General features: G+C 47.6%; 1 protein-coding gene across 3 annotated transcripts in view; it reads right to left on the bottom strand.

Annotated features, from left to right (window-relative positions):
- The window catches only part of KCNIP3 (potassium voltage-gated channel interacting protein 3), a 592,826-nt gene that overhangs the window by 60,796 nt on the left and 506,886 nt on the right, over window positions 1-25,144 (bottom strand). The gene's annotated exons all lie outside the window — the stretch shown is intronic.

The raw sequence follows: 25,144 nt of genomic DNA, 5'->3' as shown, positions 1-25,144 counted from the left end.
ACCCAGTACGACAAAATGCATAAACGTAAAAGAGGACAAGGAATCTAAAAAGGCTAGGAAACAAAATACCTCAACTCTTGGGGCTAAGGCATCTAAACATCTTGGGGGGCACAACGTGGCAAAACATTTAAACGCATTTAAGCATGAAAAGTATTTTATCATTTAAGGACCTAGGATGTGTCATTTAAAGGTACAAAGAAATAACGCATAGAAAAGCCCAGGTTAACAAAGGATTGACAGGTCAATTTGGAAAAAGTATCAAAAGACCCAGAAACACAAGACTCTTTAGATAGTTCATGCACTTTAGATGTAAAGAGTTTTTAGAAAGTTTATGCTCCTGGGTTATAAAGAGCAGTGGACAAAAATGTAAAGAGCCAAGGGTTCAAAGCATCTAAAGGGTTTGGAAGACAGAACATCTAAAGACCAAACATAGACAAAGGATAAGGAAACCTTGAGAATAAAGCATCAAATGATCTAGGGAGGCTATGCTCCTTTTGATCCATTAGGAAAACACACCTAAAGACCCAGAGGTCAAAGTAAAGTAAGACATAGGTGTACCACACATCTACAGTGCACATAAAGACTCTGAGGACAAATCCCCCAATGACCCAAGGAAATAAAGTACCTTATGAACAAGAAAGGCGAGGTGCATGAATACCCAGAGAATCTATAGACCAGGGAAGCAGAGCATCTTACCACCAGATAAACAAAATATGCAAAGATTCACAGGTGCAAACATACAACAACTTGATGGACCAAGCATAGAAATAGTAGGGGACACAGCATCAAAAGATCCAGGGAGAAAAACACAGAAAGGTGGTTTGCAGCAAAGCACTTTTATAACCCAGGGAGCAGGCCATATAAAATGTGAGGGGGAAAAAATCACCTACAGGGGCATAAGGACAGTGCTCCTCAAAACATAATGAAATGACTAAAATCCATAGGGATTAGAACTTCTTAGGAACCAGGGACAGAGTAATAAAGCATAGAAAGACCGATAGAGACATGGCATCTAATGTACCTAACAATCAGAAAAAGCATGGAATGGCTTAGGGATACAAACCATAGAAAGAAACAGTATCTAAAAGAAAAGTGGGCGGGCTGTTTAAAGACCTGAAATGAAAATGTATTGAAAAAAGCACTACCTAAGGTTCCATGTAGCAGATAAGGCATTCAAAGACCTAGGGTAGCAGAGCATCTAACAACAAACGGGCAAGTGAGTCAGTTAATCTAAATATCAAGTAAGCTAAATCAGACAGAGAACCTTGATGGTTTAGTATATAAATGAAAGAAGCTTGTTTCTCAACAACCACGGGGTGAATATATTCAAAGACCAGAACCACAAAGTAAACCAGCACAGACATGCACATCTACAAAGACTCAGGCAAAGCACACATCACGGGTCTCAGACAGATAAATCCCTAGTAGACTCATGGGAACAGAGGGTCTAAAGTCCCTGGGGAAGAGAGCATTTAAATATCCAGGAAGCAAAGCATAAAACTATTGAAGGGAAAAGCATAGAAAGAACTTAGAAACAGGGTAATGACAGAGTCACGGACATTTTAATCGCTATAAATCGCCTCGTGAACAAAAGAATATAAAAAACAACCATAGGAAGATCCGAGAGAACAGGAGGAATAAAACATTTAAAGATTCATGAAATCAATCCATCTAAAGTACAAGGGTGTGGCATGGTATACGAAAGCACCTAGAGAGCCAGAGAAACAAATCAGGAGCAGGCAAAGAGGGCAAACAATATAAAGATTGAGAAGGGCAAATAATTTAGAATCCTGGGGAACATGCTCCTAATGATCAAGATATAGGGAGCATATGAACACCCAGGGAGTATAGAAGAATCCAGAGTGGAAAGCATTAAGTAGAGCTTTGAAGTGGCCACCATGGAAGAATGTTTTCATAAGCCAAGCAGTTGATAGACCAAAGGAACCAAGGAGAGAACACATCTACTGGTGCTTTGAATGGTCAAAGTGCAACCTATCTGCCCTGAAATCTGAATTACATATATAAAGACCCAGAAGGAAAAATCTTGTAAGGACTCAAAGCAACTAAGTGTGGAAGGGCTAAGTGAAGCACAGATAAGCCCTAACATGCCAAAGTTCTAATGATCTAGGAGGAAATGGTATGTAAAACAGGGCTCCAAAAGACCCCAAAGATATAAATATCTATAGGATGTATACAGGCACAGGGCACAACATCTCTCAACACCAATTGGTCTTGGTTCTGGTTGGCGATTGGCCTTGTTCATGCTGCTGATGGCAGTGGCGTAGCTGGGGGGGGGCGCCTCCTCCGCTCTTATCTGCAGTCTCGGACGGCAACATCAAGCCCCCCTCCGCTTCTCCATGCGTTTGCAGTGGCTGGAAATGGAGAATACTCGCCATTAACCCCCCCCCCCAACCCCCCCCCCGCTCTTCACTACGGCTGCCACTGGGCGGCAAATGCAGGGACCACCACGGGCAGCCAGAGGGCTAGCTACACCAGTGGTTAATAGTCAAGGGGCCAAGCTGACAGTTACATGAGACAGACTGTTCCTGAATGGATATGGTTCTAGAATGAAAAAGTGCTAATGGTTCTGTGTAAAGACTTCGCTAACAATGTAATTCTATCCACAGCAACACACCAATAATAAACTTTGACACAAACAACAAACCCTGCTCACACTAGCTAGTAAAATGTTTGTAACCCATCACCAGCAAGTATTCTACTAGTGGTTACTCAAGCTTGTAGACAAGAATGTGTGTGCGGGGGTCCATCTTGATGCTCTGCAGATCTTTCAAAGATTTAACAAAACAAAGTCAATGCAGCAGTACTCAAGCTGTTTGCTGATAAACACAACAGGAAGGTCCTTGCAATAGTTGGCTGTTACTGCATTAAAGACCGCTACTTTAACCTACCACTCCATTGAAGGTGCTATATCCACCCATTGCGACATCTGCTAGGTACGTATTCAATGTAATTAGCCACTATCTATACTACTCCGTTTTCTAAACATCTGTATCAACTCTTACTGTACACCAAAGTGTCGGCGAGCACAAATTGCGCTAATGCTTGTATTTGCAAAGGCACTTACGACGACGTATCAGTTATTAGTAAATGCCAGAGCAAACCTATTCACGTGGGATGATGATACACACAAATACCATTTATGCACAATATTTTCCATTAATTAACACACACTTCTAAACTGGGTACAAAACACACCTGATACGCACAAACATGTAATGTGCATCAAGGAGTTCTTTTCATCAGCTTGTAACTGCTTATTATATCTGGGTTTAAATGGCGGCCACTGCATTTGCACAATGCCATGCATCACCCTATCCCAATGCCTATACCTAGACCTGATTCTTACTATACCTGAAAGCCTAACAAAGCCCCTAAACCTAATTCTTACTCTAATCCCTAATCTTATCATAAAATGAAACATTATAACTCTGCTCTAGAGGTCGTTCAAGAACCAACATGTTCACATATGCTTTTTTTTGTTAAATATTCTTTTATTGAACAAAAACCACAATGGCACAGTGCAATAAGATATCAATTGGCCATGATTAAGCACAATATAGTTACAATGGATCGATTATATAAGTATTGTGTGTATACAATCGTATTTCTCTAACCCTCTTCACTTGGTAAGTCATGAAACCCATCTACCCGCTGACTAAGCTCAGTTGTAGGGGACAGCATATCCCACCTCTGTGTGTATTCCATTTAGTCCATTTTCGGTCCCACTTTTAGGGCACCCTCTATTTTTGAATACGTCTCTCTCTGCGACCATGGCCCTGTCCATGTCCCCGACCCATCCCTTATGCAGTGGTGGTTCTCAAACTCCCAATTTTTGTGCAATGTTACGTTTCGCCAGGGCCCACCCTAGTGAGACCCATGATTGTTCAGTTTGGGTTAAGTCTGTTGTCTCCCATATATTTAATAGGCAAAGTTTCGGAGAGGAGTGCAATTGTCCCCCACTTACGTATTCCATACGTCTTGTGACTGTGTTCCAGTATATTTATTTTTTTAATTTTTTTTTTTGAAACCGTTTATTACAATCTCAAATAGTTACAAGTATGGGCCTACAACCGTCTGGCCGGCCGCTAGAGTAGCAGTAGCACATGACATACATACAGAAAAATCTCTTGGCGGTGCAAAAAGGGTAAATCAGGAGATATCAGTAGTGCAGGCCACATAACTCCAAACCAACAATACGGTTTCCTTTTGTCAAAACACAACAACACAAAAACAACCACACCCGCAAGGCAACCCGCATCCCAAGTGACAGCACGCGCTCCTTAAGTGGGGAACCCCAACCAATCGCCAAACTCTGAAGAGGGGAATGAGAACAGATCAGGGACTGGGGAACCACGTGCCCATGGCTGGGGGAGGGGGTCGGCTAGGGGGACGGAGCTGGTGAAGCAGCCGGCAGCAGCGGCGGCTCGCAAATACCCCCGCGATAGGCGTTCCAGGGGCCCCAGATTTTCACCCACGCCCCAGGCTTACCCCTCGCAACATACACCACCTTTTCACGAAACATACACCAATCCATGTGTTCTTTCTAGGCCGACACCGCCGGAGGCCTCTGGGATCCCCACAATTGAGCAATGTCACGCTTAGCGATCATGTATCCCAGAGTCACCCACCGCGTCTGCGGAACCGAGTAGTCAGTTGGCTCCCACACATTCAGCAAGCATCTCCTCGCTTCAGGCAACAGCACGACATGCGTAACCACTCGCAGGACCTCATGCACACCACGCCAGAATCGCTCCACCTTTGGGCATTCCCACAGAATATGCAAGAAAGTTGCCAAAGCACCACAGCCACGCTTACACAGTCCATCCTCAGCTAGGCCCATACGTAGAAGCCTTGGCCCCGTCACATAGACCCGGTGGAGGATCTTAAGCTGGACGAAGCGAAGGCGAGCCGGGATGGCCACCTCCTTCGGAGAAGCCACCGCGGACATCCAGTCCTCGTCGTCCAACTCCAGCCCATCGGCAACCCAGGCCTCGCGGAGGCCAGTCAGCAGGCCCGATCGGTCGTTAATCAGTTTTTTGTATATAAGGGAGATCGTGCTGTCTGGGACATGGCCATCCAGCACTCTGTCCTCCAGGGGGGAAGACTCCGGAATGGACGCGACATCCGGGAAGACGGAGCCCAGCGCGTGGCGGACTTGTAAGTACCGGAAGTACTCACTGCCTTGCAACTGAAACTCCGTCTGCAGCATCTCGAAAGTTTTGAATCCCCCCCTCGTCCAGAGATCTCCCACTGTGCTGATGCCGATCGTGTCCCATTTCTCGAAGCCCTTCGAGGTCCACAAGGAGCCCAACCTCGCCGATGCATATAGCGGTGACGCCCGGGTCAAACGGTCCTTCCACCCCATAGCTGCGTTAGCCGCGTGCCATACACGCACCATGACATGCGTCGGTCCCGTCAGGCGAGGGTCCGGCGCGCCTGAGTAAAGCGCCCGATTGTAGTCGCCACCGGGCAGGAGCATCTTGTCCATTTCAAATGCCGGGTTCAGGGCGGGCCCGTAAAGGCCATGATTATTCGCAGCTAGCTGGGAGGCCCAGTAATACCGTTTAATATCCGGGAGGGCAACCCCCCCATCGTACCACGGGAGCGTCAATTTAGCCAAGGCGATACGTGGCCTCCCGTCCCAGAACAGGCGACGCTGCAAACTCTCCACCTCTCGGAAGTAGCGCGCCGGAACCAAATCCATAGTGTTCTGGAGAGCGTACAGAAAGCGCGGCAACGACATCATTTTAAACAAGGCCGCTCGGCCAAGCGGCGAAAGCGGCAGACGCCGCCAACGCACCACGTCCTCTTTCAAGCGCTGGAGGGGGCAGCAAATTCCGCTCGTAGCGGGCCTCCGGGTCCAGGGTAATATATATACCCAGGTACCGAAACCCCTGGGAGGCGATCTGGATCGGACAGTCCCGTGGTAGGACCGGAGCCTCCCCGGCAAGCACATATACACAGGATTTCGCCCAGTTGATGACGAGGCCTGAGTTGCGACCGAATGAGCGCAAAACATCAACTAGGACGATCAGTGATTTACGCGGGGAGGCGAGATATAGAAGGATATCATCAGCGTAGAGGGACACACGGTCCTCATGCTCGGGGGTCCAACGGAGACCACGGATGGAAGGGTGCCACCGCAGCCACTCCGCCAGGGGCTCCAGGGCCAGTGCAAACAGGAGAGGCGACAGGGGGCAGCCCTGTCGCGTACCCCGTCCCAGTGCGAATGGGGCCGAAACTCGTCCATTCACCACCACCTGCGCCAATGGGCCGGAATACAACAATTTGACCCAGCTGATGAAGCCCGGTCCGAAGCCAAACTTCGCCAGCATCGCCCAAATGTATGGCCACTCAAGCGTATCAAACGCCATGGTGGCATCCAAGGACGCCAAGATGGCCGGTTCCCGCACGAACGGGACACGCGCGAGCACCCCGTGCAAGCGTCGCAGATTAAGGGCCGTGTTACGATGGGGTATGAAGCCGGACTGGTCTTGGTGGACCAAGTCGCCCACCACGCCGACCAGCCGGTTGGCCAGCACCTTGGCGAGGATTTTGGGCTCCGCATTCAAGAGCGAGATAGGCCTATAGGATGTGACCCGCTCACGGGGTCTCCCCTCCTTGTGGATCACCACGATCGTGGCCAGACGCTGGTCCGGCGGAAGGGAACCCCGCGAGCAGGCCGCCAGGAACATCGCGCGCAGGTGGGGCGCCAGCACATCCGGTCGCAGCTTGTACAGCTCGATAGGAATGCCATTGGGGCCCATGGCCTTGCCAGATGCGACCGAGCGGATAGCAAGGGCAATTTCGTCCGAGGTGGGAGGAGCGTCCAGCGAATCCCTGTCCTCCACCGAAAGGGAGGGCAGCGCGATGTCCCGAAGCAGGGCATGGGAATCCTCCTCCGAGCAGGGAGAAACCGGGGAATATACCTCGCGGAAATAATCCGCGAAGCAGGAGACAATGGCGTCCGGCTCGGTGACACATACACCATCCATCCTCTCGATCAACGGAACCACACGACTCGCTCTCTCCTTTTTATCCAACCACGCTATCAATTTACCAGCCTTATCACCCACATCATACAGTCGCCCCTGTTGCTCTCTACTGAGGCCCCTGGCCGCCTCCGTGACGAGGGCCCTATAGGCCGCCTGCTTGAGGTGTAAAACATGCAATGTGGCATCCGTCACCCCGCTCCCCAGGGCACCCTCTAGTTCAGTAATTTCGGCCTCCACCCGGGTTACCTCCTCCCGCTCGCGCCTCCGGGCATGGGAGATAAAGGAGAGGGCCTCCCCCCTAAGAACTACCTTAAAAGCCTCCCAAAGGGAGATGGCAGAAGGGACAGACCCCACATTCTCCTCAAAGTACCGCTGCAAGGATTTGATCAATTCGGCTCGAATAGTGGGGTCGCGCAGGTACCAGGCATTAATTGGGGCCACCCTGCCCTCCCCCCTCGGGAAGACATCCAGATGCAGCAGTAGTGGGGAGTGATCTGAAATACCCCGCGCCAAATGGCGCACCTCTCCCACCCTCCCAGCATAGGCCGCAGGAACAAGGATATAATCAAGCCGCGAGAGGCTACCATGGGCACCCGAGTGGAAGGTGTATTGCAGCTGAGCGGGATGCTTTAGTCGCCAGCAATCTACCAATCCTAGTGTATCTAAGAGGCCGGACAGCCACGCCTGTGCCCGGGGGAGGTCCCTGGGGGGATGACGATCCATAGACCCTGAAGCCACCGCATTAAAGTCCCCCCCAACTACCAGAAGCCCATCCGGGAGGTCAAGGAGGAGGCGCCCCAGGTCCGCAAACGTGGTAGATTGCAACCCCGGCGGAACGTACACTGATACAAAAACGACCACTCTGCCCTCCATTCTACCCACCAAGCCAGTGTAACGTCCCCTCTCATCATGGCGCACCTCATCAATCTCCAATGGGAGCGAGTTCTTAATCATGATGCCCACCCCCCGCGAGCCCGAGGTGAAGCCCGAATGGGCCACCAAGCGATAGCCTCTCCGATTCATGGCATGAAAGGAATTACCTATAAGGTGTGTCTCCTGCAGGAAGATCACATCTGGTGAAATTCGTTTCAGATACTGCAGGACCACACCACGCTTAATCCTATCCCCCAGTCCATTAACGTTCCATGATAACACAGTCAGGTCCCTACCCCCCATCATACATGAAAGCCATCAATCGTCCCCCAAAGAGCATCTCAAAAACGACAATACAGTAAAGGGTTCGCCTTGCGGTGCAAACAAACAACACTCCACCCCCACCCACCCATCCCAACAGAACTCCCCCCTCCCTGCACCCCTGCATGAGCCCAGACAGCCCCCCCAAAGTGCAGTGTGCCTGTCGCCCCATAGATGAAAAACTAACTAGTCCCCCAGAGGAGGAGGGAAAGCCCCCAACGGACCCCGTACGACCTCCATAGGAGGGGAACATACACGATCAGTGAATGGTAACCAAAATGTTGTCCAGAGCAAGGCCTACTATTCACCCCTCAGTTCTGATCCGGTGCGCCCTCCCCGCCAACCGCACCCCCCCCCACCCCCCCGGCCCCGATCCCCAGGCAGAGTATCCAACCAGTCCCCAGCCGCCTCGGGACGGTCAAAAAAATGCGTGCGACCATCCACCTCCACCCTCAGCTTAGCTGGAAAAAGCATTGAGTACTTAAGGTTCATGTCCCGTAGGCGACGTTTAACTCCGAGAAAACTCAGTCTCTGCTTTTGGACCGTCGGAGTAAAGTCAGGGTAGAAATTCACGTCCATATTATCAAGCTTGACCGGTCCCTGTAGCCTGGAAGTCTGCAAGATAGCGTCTCTGTCCCGAAAGTTAAAAATCCGGGCAATGAGAGGCCGCGGCGGAGCTCCGACCTTAGGTCTTCCTCCGGGGACCCTGTGAGCACGTTCCACCGCAAAAAGTTTACTCAGCCCCCGGGGCTGGAGATGGGTGAGGATCAGGTCTTCCACAAACAAATCTGCCGCCTCCTCCTCCCGTCCCTCCGGCACCCCGACAATACGAACGTTGTTCCTCCGGGCCCGACCCTCGGCGTCCTCCAATCGACGGTCCATCATGGCGCTCGCCTGGCCAAGCCGGTGCACCTCCTTTTGAAGGGCCGCCACGTCTGTAGTGAGACTTAAGGTGGTGTGGGCCAGGGAATCGACCCGGTCATTTGTTTTAGACAAGTCGGCTCTCACTAGGCCCACCTCCACCAGGGCCGAGTCTATCTTCTGCGCCAGAGTATCAAAGCGCTGGTCCACCGAGGCCTTCATTTCGGCAATGGCGCCCATGACGTCCCGGAGGGTCAGATCCGCGGGCTGAGCAGACGCCTCAGCCGGGCCCGCGGGGGATGTACGCTGTGCCTCTGGGGATCCCTTCTGGAGGGTGTAGCGGTCCATACTGTTTGACTGATGTGCCGGGCCGCGGCGGGTCGATTTCACCTTGGCCCGGTCGCCATCTTGCTTTGTGGACATGTCGCACTCCCAAAGTCGTGCCAATCTCCTCGAAAGGGCCGATAAACCAGTTCACGGGTTCCGGGGGGGGGTTGACCACTGCACCGCAGGACAACTCACAGCCGGCGGGTCAGCCGGGCACAGGGGCAAGGCCACACCACCGCACCCCGCTCCGCAACCCTACCTCGCTTGAGGGCAAGGAGGGCGCAAAAGCGAAAGTGAAAGCGCGGGGTACGCGAGTCGCCCAGCCCTGCCCGCCGTTGTTGTTCGCTTTGTCCCCGGATCGCCCCACAACTCCAATCCGGGGGGCCGGCGCGGAGAGGGCCGCAATCTTCGATCGGTGCTCCCACCAGTGTCCGGGGTCCGATTCGAAAACGGAAAACGGGTGCCGCCTCAGCTCGGGTACACAGACACAGTCCCCTCGTCAAAGACAGGATATAATCAGGATTAATTCAGGAGGTCGCGGAGGTCCTCGGGAGCTTCGCACCTACGCGGCCATCTTGGTTGCGCGCTAGGCTCCTCCTGTTCCAGTATATTTGAATGACTCTGCACTCCCATATGGTGTTGAAGAAGGTCCCCTCCAAGTTGCATCGGCGAAGGCATTGGGAGTCCGATCGTTTTCCCATCTTTAACAGGACCTTTTCAGCTAGATAAATTCGATATAGGAGCTTAAGTTGGACCAGTCTCAGCCTCATAGGGATAGCAATTTCCATAGGGCAGGCCAAGGCCTCTTGCCAGTCATCATCTTCGAACATCCCCATGTCTGCCGCCCATTTTTGTCTCAGTCTTATCAGAGGGTCCGGTTGGTTATTAATTCATTTTTTGTATGTTAGTGAAATGGCTTTTTTAGGCACTTTGGTCTAACAGTAATCTATCTTCAAGGCGAGATGATTCTGGAATTGGGCCATCTTTGGGGACCACCGCTTTCAGTGCATGGCAGATCTGCAAATATCTAAAGGTTTCGGATTATGCCATTTGATATTCTTTCTGAAGGTCTGCAAATGTGATCAGGCCTTTATTGGTCCACATATCCTTCACCGATGAAATGCCAATTAGGTCCCATTTGTCGAACCCAGGGCAGGTGCTCAGGTGGTCCAACCACTCTGGCTCCCCGCGTGGGGTTGCTAGCGTGATTTTTTGTCCCAGCCTAATTTCTTGGTGACTGCGTGCCAGGTTTCTATTGTTCTGGCCATAGGTCCTGTTAGGCCGAACTTTTTGGGGTTTGTGTATAAGTTTCTACGGTATTCCCCCTGTCCCATTAACCATAGGTCGGTATGAGTGCTCGGCTCGTCATGGGCACTATATACCCATTGGTTAATCACTACAAGTTGTGACGCCCAGTAGTACCCCCGGAGATCGGGGAATGCAATCCCACCAACGTACCACCCGGCCGTCAACTTATGCAATGCAATGCGTAGTGCCCGTCCATCCTACAACAGAGTTTGGACCACGTTGTCAATGTCTGAAAAGTAGGGATCTGGGCTCTTAAATGGGGTATTTTGTAGTGCATATAAAAAGCGGGGTAGAGCTAGCATCTTGAATAGTGCTGCACGCCCCAACAGAGTCAGCGGAAGACCATGCCAGTGTTTAACATCAGTATGTAGGCGTATTAAAGGGCCTTGTAAATTAGCTTCATAGAATTTAATAGGATCTGTGGCTATGTATATCCCCAAATAGCGGAATCCATCTTCCGCCATGGGGATGTCATAGTCTTTTGGCAATCTGAGACTAGGGCCCTGTATCAGGAACAGTTGCGATTTGGACCAATTGATCATATAGCCTGAATGATTGCCGAATATAAGAAAGATGTGCAGGATGCGGTGAATTGAGAACGCAGGGAATGCCATATATAGTAAAATATCATCCGCATAGAGAGATATTCTGTCCTCGTGTTGGTCTGTCTCGCACATGCTTTTAAGGATCATGGGGGGTGTAATATTAAGATCATGTTAGGGAAAGTTGCATCGGAGATACACAGGGGATCAAAAGATGTGCTTTTATTCATGGGTGTTCATAGGGATTGGGCAAGAACTGGTTCAATATAGTGGTGTTTACATGCAGTCTTTATAAGTCAGGCTGCTAGACTTTGAAATGTTTTAAACCAGGTCACTAGATGCCTTGTAGGATCCTGATGCGGGCACTATCCGCAATTCACTTGCCTACAAATGATAACAGAAGTTTTTCTACCCTTCTGTGGTTTATGAAGGAGAAGAGGGCTTTAGGAGAAGGTAGCAAGACTTGATACTGCCTAATTTAATGAAAGAATGATGGCTGGTCTGTAAAATGATTCTCGAGTCTCTTCCCTAGCGAAGTGAGTTGATAGAGGCTGGGCCTTGGACCAGAAATAAATGGCCCAAAGTTGTTTTGCTGCTGCCAATGATCTATATTTGATTTTGTTCCTGTTTAGGGATAAATGTTCATGCATTTATTAAAGGACTGCGCACAGATCCTAGTGAAGGCAAGAAAAGATATATCAATTTCCTCAGTCCTTTCATTGAAAAAAGTGTAATAACCGTATCAGGCATGCTGATAGTACCAAACGAAGTCACCTAGTCAAAAGGGACCGTTTGAAAATAGTGATAATGTGAAAGCAGAATGAACAAGCATTGGCAAAGCCAGTCGGCGGAGCTATCATCTTGGAAATGTTTTTGGCATTTGCATGCGATTGCATGTGTCACGACATGCATACATACGCATTGCCAGCAATCTTGCAAAAGGTTTTTGACTTAAGAAAACCCATACCTAGGTGCCCACTGATGTGCATGCATGCATCCTGACAAATGTAATTCTGTTTGTCATGGCCATTTTTAACTTCTAGTTCTAATGTGGCAGATGGCCAAATTAGAAAGTTAAATTTAAAAAACATTGAAGTAAAAAACAAGTGCACACCTGTTCAAAAAGGAAGGGGGGTGGTCTGGTATCACTTTGTAGCTGCCAGGCCCTAGTTCAAAAAAATAAATAAATAAACAAGCATTGGTAAATGCATTAGGTTTTCCCTTATTTGATTCTTAATATTTTGTTGTTGTTGTGATTTGTAGTATTTAATAGCAATGATTAAATCCCTTTTTTCCCTCGTGTCAATGAGTCATGATCAAAGGCAGGGCAATCCTTCACGCAGTGATAGTAATATTGGAGCGCGGCCCTCTGTAGCAACAAGCTGCCTAAATAAACAAACAATGACAGGGCAGGGTGGCAGCTGAAAGTAATGAGCGTGGCATGGAATGGCGGCTGGAGAAGGATGCCAGCAACGTTGTGAGTCGCAACGTGGGGAGAATAGTCTGCAAAAACATGCACTCGTTCGGAGTGCTACAGATTAAATGACGAAAAAAAGAATGAGTAAAGGGTCAAGACAGAGGATGTGGCATATAAGCCAGAAATGCTGTCCTTGGAGCTGGGTTTGAGAGTCGGCGTGGGTTCACAAGCACGTTGAAATGCGTGCCCAAAAAGTTTAAACCAAATACGAGATAAATGCATTTAGCTAGAATTATCAGCTAGGAAAAGTAAAGGGCGTTAAGAAGAAGTATGCAATAAAAAAAACTGCCCCAACAGCAGAAGGAAACAGTACTTTTGCGACAGGAAACTGATAAGAGAAGCATGCAAGGAACAAGAATTGGTAAATGCAGGAAACTATGCTACAGCCACTAGAAATGGAGGAAAAGTAAGTAACAAGCACAGAAACCAATGAAAAGCAAGGGGCGGGATGTTCCCACTTTTAAGATTATATTGAACAAGCATTGGCAAAGTCAATAGGCCTCGCCTATAGGATAGCTATTGGCTTTGTCAATGTTTTTTCATCATGCTACACAGCAGTGAGTATCATGGCTGAAAGTAAAGAGAAAATAGCAAAATGATGCGGCCAGCGCTAACCGCATCATAGCGCTTTATTTTCCTTACTTTCAACCACATCGCACAGTGACCATTCTACTGTGCAACATTACTAAAGACATTAACAAAACCAATGGATCTCGTGTGGACAAGATCTGTTGGCTTTGCCAATGCTTGGTTTTTAATGCTGGGGCAAGTAGCCGTACAGCATGTGAGAAGCTGTCTCCACCTCCCTCACCCCCTACTCCTCCCTTCCTTTAAGGGTTGGAAAGGGCATTGCAGCTGGAGCTGCCGACTTGGGAACTGGGGAACCAGGTTTGAGTTTGGGTGTGGGCTCAAAATTTGTGATTCTGGGCAAATCACTTGTGCCTAAAAAAATGAATGCAACGAAATTCTGTAATGTAACTGGTGGTCATGTAAAGCCCTCTAATACCTTAGGATCTAATTTTTGCTACATAAAAGTACAACAAAAAAAAATGACAGTGTTAAATGTTAACAAAAAAAATGAAAAAAATTGCACCTGCACGACAGCCAGACCGGGCAGCGCCCTAAACAGAAAGAAAAATAATGGAGTCCGATGCAATTTACACACACCCCCTCATACTGATCCGGCGTTCAAATCAAAAATTTCTTCTCGAGGACACATCTACTGCAGGCTGACTTAACCAGATCTATAGATAATCTGCTTAAAATCACCCAGCCTGCTGATTTTGTGCTTATCATGAGAGAGCGACAGCTAAACTTCTGAAGTAAATGAGTAATTTTGGTGCTTGTTTTCTAACTTTATCAGTTAGAAATCCAAGCAAGTGAAGAGCCAAAAAGAAACAACAAGCATTTGCAATGCAAATAGGTCTCGCATTCGTGAGTTAGAGCTATTGACATTGTAAATGGCAATGTTTTTTACCTACACGTTTTTTTTTGGGAGTGAATGTATGTAGTGTGCAAAATCCCTTGGAAGGTCCTGCACTTTGTAATAAATATATAGAAAAAGACGCAAAGTGTGGATTGTGTCAACAATTGCTTGCCACGTACCTCATGGGTGAAGTGTCGCCACACATGCACACCATGGTGCTTTACTAATGCGAAACTCATTAATAAAAGTAGTGCTTACAGACTAACCAACGCAATCGGGATCGGAGCATGTGAATCTGAATCCCGGCTTCTCTTTCATTTTCTAGACTATTTGACTCACTCTCCTGCGTCTTCGTTCTCCCCCAAACACTGGGAGGCAATGAAGTTTGCCAAGGGGGCAGGGGACAAGGGGGCTTCGGGGGTACATGAAAATTTATACATTGCCTGATTGTCAAAGGTCGCCCGGTGCCATTATTTAAAAGTGTGCAGATTTCATTAAGATATTAAGAGTACTTTACTCGCATCTATGAGAAAATTAACTAAACAAAATTCCAGAATGCGTGTCAGTTTTCACAGTGTTTTAGACAGTACCGTTTGCTTGGTTTCATTGCATTCATTTATGTATTTACTCTTTTACACAGCATCCAAAGTAGGTTACCTAACCTCAAAGCCCCGAGTTGTTAAATGACCCATAGAAGGGAGTGTTTTACAGTTTAGCAAATGTGTCCAAATGTAATGTTGGTAGTGCCATGGAATGATCAGCCAATGAGGTACTCGATGAGCAGGTATTTAACTACACGTTCAAAAGGTATGGTAACGTGGCTGTTTGTTTGTACACAACCACCTCTCTGAATGTGTTTATTAACACAGAGCTTCATCTACCAGACAGTGCTCACAGAGGGGCGGCTAAAGCACAGAACAAAATGTATTCATTTATCCTGAGTGTGAAGGCACCCGGAAGGCTTAGGTGCCCGTCCGGAGAGGCTAGGGATCCCAGCGCTTCTACAGACTGCCATGCTCCTCTGCACCAGCAGGGCACAGCTCAGAATCTGCCGCTTCTGCTAAGAATAGGTGAGGGGGATGAGGTTGGGGCAGGCAGGAGTTGCCGGAAGATTTCCAGGTTACTGAAAGTGATGCTTCTGACGTGAGGCAATGGAGACTGACTTTGTCTGTTTGTCTGCACCAGTCTATTTCTCTACCATCTACCGGGCTCACTATCATGTATCCATTCATCTCTCTTTGTTAGAGGTGCGTGAGCCAATATATTAATTAACAGGTAGAGCCAGCCGGAGATGAGCCAAGCGTATACGAGCCAGTGGGTGAGCTGTGAAAATGATCGGCATGTTAATCATACAGTAAACATGATGTAAATGTGCAATAATGTCTCTTCAGAATTCAAAAAAGTGCATTTCTTTAGCGCGTCACCTCAGTACACAAGATTATAGCACTGAATTGAGAGGAAGTTATTAAAAGTGCTTGTTTTAAGCATGAGTTAAAACACTGTCACTCCTCCCGTCCGACAACAATGCCATTTGTGAACTGAGAGGCGTTAGTTGCCATGCATACCCCGAATGTTGCCTAGAGTCTTATTATATTTAGAGTAACATTAAAATCTAGTTCATTAAACACGAGAAGTTTTTGTACAGCACACATCTTGAACTCGCATATTTCAAGGTGGCAATAATAAAGATGAAAATGGAAGTGCCGGCAGGCAAGAAAACACGAATGGGAGTTGGGGGGGGGGGGACGGGGGAGGGTGAGAAGTCACAGACTGAGGGAGGGGGCGGTGGGGTAGGGAGACAGGAAAGAAAATAGTGTTAGGAGTAAAGGGGCCAATAGCCGCGGAAGGATACAAATGAGGAATGAGGAGGGACTAACAAGCCTCAAACCAATCGGAAGGCAGCATTTAGGAGAAAAGCCAATGGCCAGAGAGCGGGCGGAGCTTCCACAAAGCTTCCACACTACAGTATATACAGCATGTCTCGCAAAGCAATGGCAGCGCATTCACGCTGCAACGCTAGGCGAGACCTAAAAAAGCACCAAAATCAGCGACCAGCAGCGGAGGGACACTAATAAAACAATAAATCAGTAGTTGGTCCATGCTGCATCCAAGGTACAGACGCACGAAGAAGAGGAAAGTGGAACCAATGCACTGACCAATGAGAAGCAAAGAAATGAGTGGCGATGGGGCCAACCAATGGTAAGTAATGGGCGGACTAAAGCCCCTTTTTAATTTTTAAGAAACAATAGTGTCGCAAGTACAGCGCATGACTGGTCTCATGCAAGACCGAACAATAGCTGAAACAATAGTATAAACAAAAAGTAAGAAAGTCAACTGAAGAAATTAGAAATAGAAAAAAAACGCTAATGATAAAACTGCACAAATGACTGTGATAAGAGTAGAGCTATGGATGTTATCCAAATTTCGAAGGTGGACGCAAATGCAGTGGGCTTACAGTAATTTCCTCTGCTGTAAACGCCAACAAAACAAGCCTATTTTTCTTGAAGAACTCAATGTACAGTCCATTAGGTATGCAAAGGTTGCTATGTAGTTCTTATGTTTTAATACATGTCATTGTCAGGGCAGACACATTCTCAGCAACAACACGTGCTTCTTGCACCAACTAAAGAGATAGTGGAGACTTGGGTGATCTGCAGCATGGTTTCATAGAGACGATCTGCAGCTGTTTAAATCCAGTTTCCAGTTAAAAATATGGTAGTTATTGTCCCCTGCGTCACTTCAACTCCATAATCAGGGTAGATATATGCTCCCGCTGCTTATGGTTTCTACACCAAGGAATCATGAAGAACGGGGGTATATATCTACCCCTGATTATAGAGTTGGGGTGACTCAGGGGACAATAACTACCAGATTTGTAAGTGTAAACTGTATGTAAACAGTTGCAGATCGTCTCTAAGAAGCCTTGCTGCAGATCACCCAAGTCTCACTGGCACTGCTGTAACATGAGAAGCAAACTCTGTGGGGCTCTATGAATTCTTTTTCATTTAGACATTGAGAAGTTGAGCCTCTCCTAAAATTAGTTAGTTTGTCAAGCCAGGCGAGCCAACAAAGTAAGGGAAGGCAGGATATGCTAGTTCATGGTACTGTTACTTCTGTTGTGACTTACTTGAGAAAAAAAACGATTTTAGGAAATGCTCAATGACTGCAATTAAATAATTAGCACAAACGAAGAGGTCTTGGAGCCCCAACAGAGTTTGCTTCTTAGGGTACAGCACTGGAAGGAGGTGCTTCCAAAGTACAACATGAATTCAGAGGGCATTCTCTGTTGCTATGTTTGCCCTCCAGTGTCCATGGAAACATTCCAAACAGAGAAGCATACGCACATGTGTAGAGGAAGAGTTTTATTTACGGTGTGATAAGTATATTGAACCCTATATATTAACATTAATTGAATATATTAATTGATATCCAGTGCGAAACTCTTTGCTGGTGCCCCCGCCCCCAATTACCTCCTTTTTCACGGATTCAGTCATTAAAACCCTCCAAGAGTGCTCCTCACTTCCTTGTATTTAATTTGTTTTCTAGCGCCACTCATGCCCATCTAGGGTGTCAGAGCACGTCATATAACTCACACATTATACAGAGACAATGAATCATACAAGTGTGCAAATGAATGTATAAGAAATGTTACATAAGACAATGAGAACTAAAAGGTGAAGGAGTCACATGTTGTCCAAACTGGCAGGCAGTATATTTTAAGAGTGCTTGATCTGAGAAGCACAAACTCAGGACTTAAAATGTTACAAAGTGGTTAGGGTTGGCTTTACTAATGAGAATTAATTTCGATCCAAACAAACCCTTTTTGGCAATGAAAGACTATGGGGGAAAACATACGTTTATAAACCTGTGCCTTGCAATTTGCATGTGGCTCACTGATGCCAATTCATGGCTCATTGTGCTATTTTAAAATGATTGAAACATATGAACCAAAGCATCTGTGTGACAAAAACAGTAACCCACTGAGCTATCTACATAAAGTACAGATCTATGATCTGCATGTGTCACATGCTTTGCAGCAGGAACATTAACCCTCTGTGCTACTTTATGATGAGCCAAACCTGCACTAAACAAAATTCAGATCTCTCCAGCTGCTAAATTAATCATAAAAGTTATCTTGATGCCAGGAAACTGATGTGCACACAAGGAACTCTGCAATCCCATAAATTAATCAAAATACAGCACTCTTGGAGCTTGGCGCTAGCTGCAGTGGCAGTGATTGAAACCTGAGTCTGGCCAGTCTGTTTCTTGCTATTTCAGTACTAAGGCCAACAGAAATTGCACCAATGCGGACATGCAGTAGACCCTCCTACACACCTGTCACACTGCTCTGCTAATGCACCTTAGTATTAACCACTGTCATTAGCGACTCCATCACTGTGGTGTCTCTGTCACACCACTGCTAGCAGACCTAATGAATGACTCTTGACATACTATGGCCCCACACCATTTAGCAGATACTCCTTAATCCCTTAGCAGTCCCTCTTGCCTCCATCATGCCAGATCTCTTATTCACGCTGCTCTTGCTGTGATCGTAATAAAACATAATGAAGCATGCATATCATTCGGACCCGAAGTAGTCTCTCGATGCCACAGACAGCCACTAGCTATTTTATTGTTAGCAAATCAATGGTACACATTTTATTAACCTCAGAAGGACGAAAGGCTAAATGTAAACGTCTGGATTTGAACCTGTGACTAAGAAGTCAAACATCGATTTAGGTGCTGGAGTCCATCGGGCCACCAGGCTGGCTTCACCACTGAACCCTCAAATATTATTCTCCAGTAATGTTGATGCATAACAAGACAGCATAAAGCAAGCCAAGGCTTGTCTCCTACTCCTGGGCTAATAGCACCTTGATAATAAAAGCCTGAGATCCACATATAGATTTGAAAATCACTGCAGTACTACCTTATAGCACCCCTACTGTTCTAGTACTGGCATGCTCCACAGCACGGCCACTGCATCTCAACCATACACCACCCACTGCTACTCCAGTACTCAGTTCCCTATGCAGCCCTGTCGGTGCACCTTTTTACTGCTCTTCAGTCTCTGCTGCTGCTTCAACAGCGAGGCCCTCCCGTGCCGCTGTTGATGTCCTGTTGCAGAGTGCTGCAACACGCTTGAATGTTCCAGCCCTGAAAACGCACAACTCAGTCAGGGCACCTGGTATCAAACCCCCATGGAGTTAAACAATGCAGCCTATTAAAATGTCACAGCTGCAACTTGTTATAGGTGCTAGGACTATATGAAGAAGCTAAAGCCATTAGACAAAAGTCACCGGCTGGATTATATGGAGAAGTTCTATGCTGTTACCAGCGCAATTTTTTTTTACCAGCAGTAATTAGTTGTCCAACGATTAACAACTTTGTATGGGAAGATATATTAACAAACGAAATCTATAAAATAGTTATGGAGCTGTAAAATTCAAACGCTGTGGGCTCAGATGAGATCTCAGTTGAACTTTTTAAATCCTAACCAAACTCTTGGGCTATGTATCTTAAACAACTGTTTGACTTTTGTATAAATACTAATTCAATACCAAATTCGTGGGAGGGTAGTACATTATTCCATTGTATACAATAAAAAAAACTGTAATCATCATAAAAAAATCACCATAAAAGCCACATTCCAATTGCCAACCCGGATATAATGGGGACATTTTTTTTGACCAAATGTCTTCTATCCAGATTATCTTTGCGGGCTCTTTTGTCTGATGAGAATTACTTAAATATATGTTAAGATAAGGAAGTCAAAACTGTATATGGTATTTGTTGAATTTAATGCATTTGACAAGTTGGATCGAACAAATCTTTGCCAAAAAATAATAAACTGGGTATTCCATTCTCCTTGTTGCAACCACTGGTAAACCTATACTCGGAGAACTGACTAAAGGTCTTAGGTTCTGAATATAGTTTCAAAATAAGAACAAATGTTACTTACCTGTAAACTGTGGTTCTCCAGTATTGGTGTCTTTCATAGATTCACATGCTTGAATATTCCCGGTCGTCGAAGTGGGAGTCCCACGGTATATAAAAAGCAATAAGTGTCATGTATATACATAAACATACATAACCACATAATAGCATATACATATCCAAATAAACTTTATATACAATTCAGAAATAACATATCAAGTGAAAATACCATAGGATAGTATTGACACAGAAAAGCATTGAGAAAAAGAATCACTTTACTGACATATCATTGTCGTTTTATAGTCCAAACTCCAGCCAATCAGGCGCAAGCACCCTCTAGAACCTTCTCCTCAGAGGCTCAGGCCCTCAGATTTTCATAGCACGAGAGTGTCAAAAGAGCCGAAAGAGGAGAAGAGAGCCTCTGAGGGGAGGAGGGTGGGTCGCATGTGAATCTATGAAAGACACCAATACTGGAGAACCACAGTTTACAGGTAAGTAACATTTGTTCTTCTCCAGTATTTGGGGTGTCTTTCATAGATTCACATGCTTGAATAGAATAGTGAGCAGTAAGCAGCAGCCGCCTGAAAAGGCTGTAATAATAGTGCATGAAAATACAATGACAATGTATTTAATACGCAATTAAGAATTCCCAAGGAGGAGGGAAGTAGCAGAGGCTCACCTTATTTAAACAGATTCCGTAGAACTGCTTGTCCCACAGCCGTGTCCGCTTCATTAATCGATTCCAGGCAGTAGTGCTTCGTGAACGTGTGCCTGCTGGACCACGTAGCTGCCCGGCAAATCTGATGGATGGGTACACCAGCGAACAGGGCAGTGGACGATGTCATGGCTCTCGTTGAATGAGCCCTTACTCCAGAAGAGAGAGGCTTGCCAGCCCTTTGATGGCAAAAGGAGATTGCTGAAGAAACCTAACGGGCAATCGTGGGCTTGGTAAACGACTGTCCTTTACAAGTGCGTCCGTAGGCCACAAACAGCTGATCCGACTTGCGAAAGGATTGTGTTCTGCTAATGTAAAATTTAAGACATCTCTTTAAGTCCAGAGAGTGTAAACTCTGCTCCGCCGGAGACTGCGGATGCGGGAAAAAGGTTTTTAAGATTACTGGTTCATTGAGATGGAAATCGGATGGCACTTTAGGCATGAAAGCCGGATTAGTGCGGAGAATAATGCAGTCAGATCTGAATTGAAGAAACGGAGGTTGTATTGTAAATGCGTGAATGCCACTGACTCTGCGTCAGAGCAAGGAGGAGGGCCACTTTCCAAGTTAAAATTTGAAATCCGCCGAGTGGATTGGCTCAAAGGGCGCCTTCATGAGCTGAGCCAATACGATGTTTAGATGCCACGTGGGTGGAGGACGCCGAATGGGCGGGAACATTCGGAAGAGACCCTTGAAAAATTGCTGTATTACTCTAGATGACTAGAGAGAGGATGAGCCATCCTGCCGAAAGCGAGATATTGCCGCTAGAAAGACCTTTAAGGTAGAGGGTGACAGTCCAGACTGCGCTAACTGCAGGAAGAACGTCAGAATGTGTTCAGGGGAGGCGTGCACTGGATGTATGTGAGCGGACGCACACCAAAGACAAAATCGCTTCCACTTTAGCTTATAAGTCTTCACTGTGGAGGGCGCCCTTGCCTTAGCTAACACCTCCCTGCAGGCTGGTGGAATGTTCAAATGAGCAAATTCAAGGTGCTCAGGTTCCAAGCTGACAAGCTGAGTGAACGGGGATTCGGATGGCATATCCGTCCGTCGTTCATTGTTAGAAGGTCCGGCCTCGGAAGAAGAAGAATGGGTTCGCATTGGGAGAGGAGGAGCAACTCCGAGAACCATGCCTGCCGAGGCCACTGTGGAGCTATGAGGAGCATCTGGCATGGTTGTTGCCGCATCTTCCGCAACACTCGAGGAATCAGAGGGATCGGCGGAAAAGCGTACGCAAATATCCTGTACCAATTTATCGAAAGGGCATTTCCGCATGACCCTTTGTGGGGAAACCAGCTTGCGTAGGACTGGCATTTGGTATTCTGAGGGGTTGCAAAAAGGTCGATAGTCGGGTGACCCCAAAGGCCGAAGACAAAGTCTAGAGTCGGCTGATGCAATTCCCACTCGTGGGTCGATGACGTTGACCGACTGAGTGCATCCGCCAGAGTATTGGAAATGCCGGGCAGATGGACTGCCTGGAGCGTAATCCGATGGACTATGGCCCAACTCCAAATCCTCTGAGCCAAACGGGAAAGCAGCGGAGAGTTTCTCCCGCCCTGCTTGTTCAGGTAGTGCATGCAGGTGGTGTTGTCCATCTGAATGAGGACTGACTCCCCTTGGAGCTGGAGGCGGAAGGATTTCAGCGCCAAGAAAATGGCCATCAGCTCCAATCTGTTTATGTGCCAGAAACGCTGAGCCGTTGTCCACCTGCCCTTGATGGATAAATCTTGAAGATGTCCGCCCCAGCCTTCCATGGATGCGTCCGTGGTAAGAACGAGCTCCGGGGCTGTTAGAAAAGATGTTCCTGCTGCGATTTTGGAAGGACGGGTCCATCAATGCAGCACCTGAGCCATGTGGGGTGTTACCACGAGCTGGTCGTTTAAGGAACCGGAGACCTGGCGCCACTGCTTGTCCAATTCCTCCTGAATGGTACGACTCCTCAGTCTGCAATGTGGGATCAAAGCGATACATGAGGACGCCATCCCCAGAAAAGACTTTAATGTGCGGACTGAAGCTGACTGTTTTGCTGCGATGGAGCTTGCAAGCTGTCGAATTCGTGCTTGACGTTCCACAGAGGCAAAGGCTATCGCCGTGCTCGTATTGATGGTCGCGCCGAGAAAGGTCTTGCACAGAGCTGGCGTGAGCTGAGACTTTTGCAAGTTGATCGACAAGCCCAGAGACTGAAACAGACTGAAACAGCGCTGAGTATCGAGGGCCGCTTGGTGGGAGGATTGAGATTTGATGAGACAAACGTCCAAATACGGGAATATTTGTATGCCCGTCAGTCTCAAATGAGCCACCACCGGGGCCAGGATCTTTGTGAAGACCCGCGGAGCTGAGCGGAGGCCGAAGGGCAGGACTTTGAATTGGAAATCCCTGTGACCCACACGAAAACGTAAGTACTTCCTGTGGCGTGGAATTATGGGCACATGGAAATAAGCATCCTGAAGGTCGATTGTCGTCATGAAATCGCCCTGAGAAAAGAATTGAAGGATGTCCTTTAGCGTGAGCATGCGGAATGATTGGTCCTTGAGAAATTTGTTGAGCGACCTTAGATCGAGGATGGGGCGCCACTCCCCAGATTTCTTTAGTATGAGGAAAAAGCGGGAATAGAACCATAATCCCTTTTGTGATTTCGGAACCACTTCGATGGCCCCTTTTTTGAGCATTATGTGAATCTGATTGAAAAGTTCTTTGAGGTGAGCGGGAGGAGGTCCGGATGGAGAGGTGTGTGGGGGAACCTTCACAAACTCTAGGGCATGGCCCCTTGAAATAATGTCCAGAACCCAGCGGTCCTAAGTGATTGAGGACCAATTTGAATAGAACTGGGAGATTCGTCCTCCAACAGGAGAAAGGGGAAAACTTGAAAGAGGGGTCGTTTGATGTACCCAGTCATTGTTTTTTGGAAGAGTTTCCCTTGTAAATGTAAATGTGCAGGAATTTATATAGCGCAAATCACCAAGCGGTCTCTAAGCGCTTGCTTAGGGAACCCATCCTGGTATTCCCCTGTAAGATAACCCGGCAGGGCATCCACAAGGTGAAAGCCAGGCATCCCGCCGCGAGGGGCCCATGTGGAGATTAAGCAAGCTATTGCCCAGAGTCGCAGAGTGTGAACCCATGAATCGAGCATGCACTGGAGCGAGAATTATCGAGTCCATGGACATTTATGGACTCAAGACCCAGCCGAGCCAGGAATTGAACCCTGGTCCCGGGCTGACCTCTGCTTCCAGGTCTGCCTCCTCTAACCAGTGAGCCACACTTCTCCACAATACACAATACAACTGTATTTTGACTTTCCTCTAAAAGATTTGCCAGACTGCTGTCTGTAAGACTGTTGTGGCTGTGAGGAATAACGTTGTTGTCCTTGGTTGTAGGAGCGGTACTGGGAAGAGGAGTCACGAAAAGAAGAGGAGGTGCCGCAGCTGCTAGCACCCCGAAAGGGCTGTTTCCGGAACTGGAGAGTGCCGAGGGAGAGAGCCGTCTCCGTGTCCTTCTTGATGGCTTGCAAAGCGTCCTCCACATGCTGGCCGAATAAAGATTCTCCGTCATACGGCATGTCCAGAATCTTGGCCTGTACCTCCTGACGGAACGAGGTGGAACGAAGCCAACCCTGTCGTCTTAAAACAGCCGCTCCAGCCAATTGACGAGACCCCGTGGAGGCAATGTTGACGGAGCAGTCGATGATTTCGGAGGATGCCCTCTCACCCTCTTGGAGGATCTTTAGAGCTTCCGCTCTAGAATCTTCCGGGATAAGCTTAACCAAAGACGCCATGTCCGACCATTTGTCGATCGTAACGACCGAGGATGGCCAAAGAGTTTGCTGCCCGGACTGTTGTTGAAGCCATGGTTGAAAACTTTTTGCCAATGGCATCCAGGCGGCGGCCATCACGATCCGGAGGTGACGAGAGCGGAGACGATGGATTTTTGGAGCGACGTTGCGCCGCCTGGGTGATCACCGAGTCTGGCTTAGGCTGGGACACTAAGCAAGCTGGGGAAGAGTCCAGGGTCTTGTACATTTTCTCCAGTCGTGGAAGGACAGCCGGGATGGAGTTAGGCGTCTTCATCAGTTTAATGCCCTCGTTCCAGATAAAGTCTATAATGGACACGGCTCGTACCTGCTTCTGCGGCTGGGACTTGAAGTCATACAGAAAGCAGTCCTCCTCCCTAACCATCATGGGAAGGTGAAAGCGTTGAGCTGCTCTGTCCATCAGTTGATGGAATCCAGATATGTCGACAGGTGGTGAATTTACTGGCGATGTTGGAGGTGATGCTGGCGAATTGACTTGATAGTCATCCCAGTCCGCCATAGAGTCGTCATCATGGAGCTCTCCCTCCTCCGTATC

This window comes from Triturus cristatus, chromosome 11, assembly GCF_964204655.1.
Source record: "Triturus cristatus chromosome 11, aTriCri1.1, whole genome shotgun sequence".
NCBI lineage: Eukaryota > Metazoa > Chordata > Amphibia > Caudata > Salamandridae > Triturus > Triturus cristatus.
Note: the sequence above shows the minus strand (reverse complement) of the source record. Positions and strands in the feature narration are given on the sequence as shown.